This window comes from Notamacropus eugenii, chromosome 2 (genome assembly GCF_028372415.1).
Source record: "Notamacropus eugenii isolate mMacEug1 chromosome 2, mMacEug1.pri_v2, whole genome shotgun sequence".
NCBI classification, from domain to species: Eukaryota; Metazoa; Chordata; class Mammalia; order Diprotodontia; family Macropodidae; genus Notamacropus; species Notamacropus eugenii.
Window position 1 is genome coordinate 480,061,030 of NC_092873.1, and position 7,618 is coordinate 480,068,647.

At 37.7% G+C, this 7,618-nt stretch overlaps 1 pseudogene; it reads right to left on the bottom strand.

Annotated features, from left to right (window-relative positions):
* Positions 1–1,472: 1,472 nt before the first annotated feature.
* Positions 1,473–6,375, bottom strand: LOC140523199 (flavin-containing monooxygenase 5-like; annotated as a pseudogene).
* Between the last annotated feature and the right edge of the window lie 1,243 nt (positions 6,376–7,618).

A 7,618-nucleotide genomic window follows, 5' to 3' on the forward strand; every position in this document is an offset into this window, starting at 1 on the left:
CCCTTATTGTAGAAGCTGCTAAATCTTGTGTTATCCTGATTGTGTTTCCACAATACTTTAATTGTTTCTTTCTGGCTGCTTATAATATTTTCTCCTTGGCCTGGGAACTCTGGAATTTGGCTGCAATATTCTTAGGAGTTTTCTTTTTGGGATCTCTTTCAGGAGGTGATCAGTGTATTCTTTCCATTTCTATTTTACCCTCTGATTCTAGAATATCAAAGCAGTTTTCCTTGATAATTTCTTGAAAGATAATGTCTAAGCTTTTTTTTTGATCATGACTTTCAGATCAAACCACAATTTTCAAATTATCTCTTCTGGATCTATTTTCAAAGTCAGTGGTGTTTCTAATGAGACACTTCACATTGTCTTCTATTTTTTCAATCTTTTGGTTTTGTTTTACAATTTCATGATTTTTCATAAAGTCGTTAGCTTCCATTTGTTCCATTCTAATTTTGAAAGAATTATTTTCTTCAGTGAACCTTTGGACTTCCTTTTCCATTTGGCCCATTATGCTTTTTAAGGCATTCTTCTCCTCATTGGCTTTTTGGACCTCTTTTGCTCTTTGAGTTAGTCTAATTTTAAAGGTGTTACTTTCTTCAGCATTTTTTTGGATCTCTGTTAGCAAGCGGTTGAGTCTATTTTCATAATTTTCTTGCATCACTCTCATTTCTCTTCTCCTTTTCTCCTATATTTCTTTTACTTGATTTTCAAAATCCTTTTTGAGCTCTTCAGTGGCCTGAGACTAATTCATGTTTTTTTTAGAGGTTTTAGATGCAGGAACCTTGACTCTGTTATTTTCTTTTGGTTGCATCCCTTGATCTTCCTCATCACCAATGACATAAAAAAATACCTTTCTATCAAGAACGTAAGAATCTATAGTATGCTTTTTTCTCCCCCATTTGCTCATCTTCCCAGTCAATCACTAGACCTTTGAGTTCTTTGTTAAGTGGAGGGCTCCAGAATCAGTAGCTGCTTCAGCAGTGGCTGCCACTGCCCTGGTTGGGCTGGGGTAGGACCACGCTCTCCTCTCAGGCAGATGAGAAACCCTTCCCACTAATCCTCTAAGCTGCCTTTGGTGTTTGTAAGTTGAGAAGTCTGGAAACAACCACAACCATCAGTGATTCAGTACCCTAAGTCCTCCTCTGGCTCCATCCCCAAACTGCACTCTGCTCCCAGCTTGGTATGATAGACCCTTTCTGTTGACCTTCCAGATGGTCTTGGGCTTGAAATTTGCTTCAACCTGTCATTTTGTGGCTTCTGCGGTTCTTGAATTTGTTTAGAGTCATTTTTGTAGGGGTTTTTTTTGAGGGGTCAGGGGCAGAGCTTAAATAAGTCCTAGTTTGTACTCCACTCTGCCTCCAGAAGGTGAATATTTAAAAGAAGGATAACATGAACATGGAGAAAGCAATGCCGATACAAAGAAATCTGAGCCAAGCTGATTTATGAGACTGGTGGGTGATCTCACTGACTACTCAAGTCTCCACAGGTTTGAGGATCTGTTCTTTCTGGATCAGGATGGCTCTTCTGGCCCCATCCCATTTTCCTGGTCCTTGTAGATAGTACTGATATCAGGTACAGGGATTAAAAAATACTTCCAAAGCCAGATTGGGATCTGTGAATAAGAGTGTCAGTAAGCTGGGTTTCATCCCTACCAAAGTTTCTAGTTGATCCATGAAGTTGATGTAATCCTCTTGGAGTCTATATCTGGAGTTACGGATATACCTGTGGTAAATCCACAAAACAAAACATCATTCATCAGGTTGTTCTGAGGAAGTGGAAAACTGGTTGACTTAATAACTGGGAATTAAACTTCTTGTCTAACATTCAAGTGTTTCTCTACTACCCCTTTCCACCCCCTCTCTCCATTCTGCCCATCTGAATCTTACCCACCTTTTCAAACCACTCTAGAGGCTCTTCAGCAAGCCTTCTTTTATCTCTTCCCTTCCTGCCCTACCATATCACTTCTTATTTGTACTGACCATATTCCCAATCCAATATCAGAATGTTTTCTGAAGATTTTTTTCTTGCTGTATGTGTCTATATTTTGTCTCTTCAACTCATTTAAGCTCATGGAGGGAAGTTCTTTTGGTATCTCCTACAACACTTAACACAGTGTTCAGCATTCAACAGGCATTAACTAATAAGTAAATAATAACTGCTAAAATTTAAACTTGTCCAGAACTAGAATTTGGCCCCAGAAAATGGAATCTGGCAGTTTTAAGTGGAGGAATTCTTTTTGTCCTTAACCATCAAATCAAGCAACAAAGATCTGTTAAACAGCTATGATGTGCCAGGCACTCCTTTCCTTGGAGGGAACTCAGGAAAAATTTTACTTGTTCCATACCTAAAAACACAGTTGTACTTCTCTTTCAGCATGCCAATAGTGGACATGTCTGTAGGGGTGTAAAGAGGTGTCTAAAGTTTGTCAAGGAAGTCAGAGGATCAAGGGAGTTTCTCTGGGCTATGAGTTTGATCACTGGTTCAGTGCTTTCCAGAATTGTTCCTCTCATTTATTTATGATTGTAAGCACATTTGTAATCATCAAAATGTGTTTTGAGTTTAGGATTCTGGATCTGAAGCTGGAAAGAAATATATCTGATCCTTCACTTGACGATTTCATCAGCTCCCAGGGATTTAATTATCGTCTATGAGAATCGATGATTCTCAGATCAATTTATCCATTCTTAATTTCTCTGCTGACCTCCAGTCCTATATCAAACTGGAAGTCCAATATACATCTTCAACTCAATATAACCCAAACTAAACTCATCTTTCCCCTTAAACCTTTTCCACTTTCAAATCTCCTTATTAATATTAAAAGCACCTCCATCTTCTCAGTCCCCCAGGCTTACAACCTAGGCATTTTATTTGACTCCTTACTATCTCTTACCTTCCCATAGAATCTGTTGCCAAGACCTATTGACTTTACCTTTGCTACATATCTCAAATACATCTTCTTCTCTCCTCTGAGATGCTATCACTCTTGTGCAGGCTCTCATCAACTCAATGTCTGAGCTATTGCAATAGCCTACCAATGGGTGCTCCTGCCAGAAGTGTCTCCCTACTTCAATCCAATCCCCATTCAATTGATGAAGTGATTTTCCTAAAGCACAGATTCAAGCATGTAACCCACCTACTCACTAAACTCTAGTGTCTCTTTATCAGCTCCCATGATCAAATAGAAAATACTTTGGCATTCTGTAAAGGCAACCACACTGGCATACACAGGATGGCTGCTAGCACAGGTTCTTGGGTCTGCTTTACTAGAAAAGACAGCTATTTAAGGGGTCAACAATCAAGACCAAAAGACAGATCTCTATTGCCTGAATCAAAGCAATATTACATACACCCTTGGATTGAGAGAGACTTTACATCTGAGCGATGGGGGGGGGGAGAGTCTGAACATATGGTCACTCAGAGTCTTGATCAGGAAATCACAAGATCCTTCTTATAAGTTAACCCCCAAAGTAAAACTCCAACCTCCCAGTATATACATACACACACATATACATACATATACATAAACATACATACACACACATACATACATACATATATGCATGCACAAACATACACATATATACATATATATATGTATGAAACCTACATGACTCAGCACAGCTATGAACTATCAGGTTTCAAAAAGGAGATTGAGCCTTCAGATTCTCACAATTTAGCCTGAACCTAGGAAACTGAACTCTAAAAAAAAAAAACAAAAAAATCCCACTTTGCTTGCTGTTACACTAGAGCACTTCACAAGCTATTCACTTCCTGCCCTTCCAGTTTCTCCCCTCCATGAGCCCCCACACAAATGATCTGTGATGCAATGATACACATGCTGTTCCTCAAACAAGACATTACCTCTTTTGTTTTTTTCTCTCGGCTCCAGGCTATTTTCTCTAACTTTCTCCCATACCTGGAATCTTCTCCTTCATCTCTGTCTCCTGGTTTCCCTCAAGTCCCAGATAAAGTCTCACCTTCTACTGGAATCATTTCCCAACTCCTCTTAATTCAAGTGCCTTCCCTTTGTAAATTATTTTCTATTTATTCTGTATATTGCTTGTTTGTTAAGTTGTTCCCTCCACGCCATTAGGTTGTAAGCTCCTTGAGGGCAGGGACTGGCTTTCACCCCTTTTTGTATTCCCAGCACTTAGCACAGTACCTGACACTGTAGGTGCTTAATTAGTGCTCATTGGCTGTCATGGATTTCTACCTCAACTTGAAGATTTATGTCTATACTCAGTGAAACTATCCTTTGAATCACTCCTTCTCCTCCAAACTCCCAAATCTTATTTCTCAAAATTGCTTAGAAGTCGAATGTCCTACCATTTGCCTATTGTCTCTCTCTCCTCCATGTGGTATCTGCCATCATGTCCTTTATGGAAGGTAATTTGTTCAGTCCTACACAAGAAAAAGTTACATGGAATGACAGAATCTTTCCAAGGAGAAGGTGTGGTCCCAGCAAAAATTGTGGAGATTTCCAAATGATTACTGAATCAGGAGGTAAGAGATTCTAGAGTAGGTTAAGTTGGAATTTCCCCTGTCCTGTAAGAAATGGAGAAGGAAATTGCTACTTCTGAAGCTCTAAACTTTCATTCAAGAAGATATGAGTTTGAATCCTGCCTTTTGTATGACCCTGGATGAATCACTTAGCCTATGTGCCTCAGTTTCTTTATCTGTAAAATAGGGATAATAATGAAACCGCCTTCCAGGATTGTGATAATAAAACAAGATAATATATGCAAAGTATTTGTTAACCTTAAACCTCTAAACATCACATAAATGGTATCTATAATAATTGTTTCTAATAGTGGCCAAGAAAGATGAACAAAATATTATGTCACTTTCCTGAAAACTTCACTACTATTGACACAATAAAATGGGTCAACAGGTTAAGTAAGAGTCTGAAAGAAATTGATTTGGGTGGTAAAAGTCTTCATGATAACTGGAGGCTGAACCCAGTGTGTATTTCTCCAGGTCCCTGATTGGGACAGCAACAGATGTATTGTCACCAAAGGTCTCAGAAAAGGAGCAAAGAAAGAAAAAAATTATTTTCAAGATTTTAAAAACTTTTGTGGACCAAATGGTCCAGAAACTTTTTTCAACTTTTTTCTTCCTTTTTTAATTTTATACCCAAACACCAACAAACTTCTTTTCTAAGTTGTTTCTAAGTTTCTCAGTTGATGACATGAATCAGCTTGCCTGAATCATCTATTAGTATGGATAGGAAAGCCACTCTGACATTTCTCTTTACTTTGTGTTATTGTTCAGTTGTTTCAGTTATATCTGATTCTGTGATCCCATTTGGGGTTTTCTTGACTAAGACACAGGAATGGTTTGTCATTTCCAGCTTCTGCAGCTCGTTGATAGATGAGGAAACTGAGGCAAATAGGATTAGGTGACTTACCCAGGGTCATAAAACTTTACTTAGATGAAAACAAGTAATAAAACAATAGCAGCCACTTAAGAAGAGAAGAGGACTGGGTGACAGCAATTTTGATTGGTGAGTATATTAATTTAAAGTCGGTAAAGCCCAGGCTAAGAGTTGAAATTTACTTAATGTTTTAATGTTAGCAAGTCATTTTATACACATTATTTCATTTGATTTTCACAACAGCCCTATGGAGCAGGTATGACAAGTGAGGAAACAGAGAAAAAGAAGGTGACTTACACAGCTAGTAAGTATCAATCAGAATTCAACCCAGCCGTTCCTGACTCCAAATTGAACAATCTACTGCAGAGGTAAGGAATATAATACCCAGTCACCAGTCACAGAAAACCTAGGAGTCATAAGATCACAGATTTATAGCTAGAAGCGATCTTAGATGTCATCTAATCTGACACCTTAATTTTATAGATGAAGAAACTGAAGACTAAAGATATAAAGCAACTTGCTCAAGATCATAAGATAGTAAGAAACAAATTTGAACTTTGAACTCTAGTCCTCTGACTCCAAATCAAATGAAATTGAATGTCCTTCTCCTCCACTTTAGTTCACTTACCCTTGAACACTCGAGTGACCCAACTGCTGAAGTTCTGATGTAACAATGCTCCCACTGGTTGCACCAAGCCAATAAAGGCCAATGTTGGTTCCTCCAGCTAAGGAGAGAACACTCAATTATATAGGGAGATTTGATTGAAAATGACCTTAATAAAATCTTCCAAGAATGGGAAACACAAGGTATATCCTATGGCAACGTTCTCCACAATGCTGCTATCTTTGAAAATGGCTTCCCTCTCTGTGAACTCTTTCCCATTAGGTTTCATCATTATTCTTCCAGAAATGATATTATTGGGAAGGTTGTCATCGATGCTTATTTGAGAGTTTAGAAACCTGAGTGACAAGGGAAGGTGGCACTTATTACACTCATCCATTCATTCCTTCTTTCCACAAAGTTTTTCATTTGTACCAATGACTTTTGCGCACTGATGGGCATCATGGGAACTTTCTAGCTCTTTCCTCTTCATATCTCTACATTTCTTGGATTGAGATACAACCTCTGATGAATGGATAAGGCTGTGAGCAGCATCGCTTATCACTTACTATTCCTTTTATTTCATTCTTAGGAATGCTAATGAAACCAGATGTGCTAATGCACACCTATAATATCTGCTACTGGGGTGGGGGAAGGGTTGAGGCTTAGGGATCCCTCAAGTTTGGGAATTCTAAACTGCAGCAGGAATAAAGCAAATGTATTTTCTTCACTGAATCAAATGCTAATATGGGGACATCCAAGAGCAGAGGGTCACCAGGCTTACTAAAGTAGGGAAAATTGGCTCATGTTGGAAAAATGAGATTGGGCCTATGAGTGCACCAGATGAAACATGGAGATGTAATCTCCAAAAGAAAAGTAAGTGAATGGGAAATAAAAAAGAGGCATTCAGATACTCCAATGTGAAGAAAGACCTCACATAGGTTTGCTACTCCCGACACCTATAAATGATATAGATGCAATAATGCAAAGTCCAAACATCTAAGGTATGTAGAAATCAAAATTCTCATTTCCTATTTGTCCTATTGTCATTAACTTTCTATATCAATTCCAGCATAACCCTTAAGCTACTTGTGCATGATTTTCTTTATTAAAACATGGCGATAGTTCATCTGCTACCTAATCAGTTCTTACACATATAATGAAAATTAATTAATTGAAATATTCACTCCATTTTGATGTATTTGGTTGGAAGTCATAGAAATGTTTATATTTCTAGAAAGAGCAGCCATTCATTTTCTCAGCGTCAACCAGAAATAAGTGATAGAAAAGACAATCTTCAATCTTCAATCAGCAAAATAAAATAAAAACAATCATTTTGATGAAAATATCTCTAAAATGTGTACTATACTTGAATGATTTCTTAAACATAGTATACTGAAAATAATATAACCTCTTCCTGATAATCCAGTTGTCATCATTACAAACGTTATCATTAAATGATTGTAATCTGGTAATTTTTATTTCCTTCCTTAATGTCACCAAACATTCTTCCTGCTAACATGCTAATTCTAATCCCTTGTGATCAGAGGAATCAGATGACAATAGTTGGCAGACTTGAGTATAAAGTAAAATTCAATAAGGTCTATATAATGGCTTGAGGAATTTTCTTATCAGTAAAATGA